Below are 579 nucleotides of genomic sequence, written 5' to 3' on the forward strand. Positions count from 1 at the left end.
CACGGAAAAAATAAAAAAACCCTAACACCCCCCCCCCCCCCCCAACTGAAAATACCACCACCACCACCGGGGGCAGAACTCTTCTCATGTTTGACTGTATTTCTAAGACATGGTGACAGATGTGTACCATCAAAAAGCCTCATTGTTGGTGTCAGTGTCTCCTGGTCCACAGGACGCCATTAAACATCCAAACGTGTTCTCTGTTCTATGTTCTATGTTCTCTGTTCTATGTTCTATGTTCTCTGTTCTCTGTTCTATGTTCTCTGTTCTATGTTCTATGTTCTATGTTCTATGTTCTCTGTTCTCTGTTCTATGTTCTATGTTCTATGTTCTATGTTCTATGTTCTCTGTTCTCTGTTCTATGTTCTCTGTTCTATGTTCTATGTTCTCTGTTCTCTGTTCTATGTTCTATGTTCTATGTTCTATGTTCACTCTGCCTCCCTTCCCCCTCTCACTTTCAGTGACCCAGAAAAACTAACTCCGCCCCTCTCCTCTCTGCTCACTTCTCTCACCCTTTCTCCACCAGTAGACAAACACACTAGCCTTCATTTTAGCCTTGTTTTCCCCCCTCAGTCTCCC

General features: G+C 43.5%; 1 protein-coding gene across 1 annotated transcript in view; it reads left to right on the plus strand.

The window, feature by feature from the left end:
- The window catches only part of leng9 (leukocyte receptor cluster (LRC) member 9), a 3,967-nt gene extending 3,771 nt beyond the window's left edge, over positions 1-196 (plus strand). The window contains exon 8 of the mRNA XM_008322667.3: positions 25-196. The gene's annotated coding sequence lies outside the window, so the exon portion shown is untranslated. The remainder of the gene's footprint in view (positions 1-24) is intronic.
- The last annotated feature ends 383 nt before the right edge of the window (positions 197-579 follow it).

This window comes from Cynoglossus semilaevis, chromosome 13 (genome assembly GCF_000523025.1).
Source record: "Cynoglossus semilaevis isolate Cse_v1.0 chromosome 13, Cse_v1.0, whole genome shotgun sequence".
NCBI lineage: Eukaryota > Metazoa > Chordata > Actinopteri > Pleuronectiformes > Cynoglossidae > Cynoglossus > Cynoglossus semilaevis.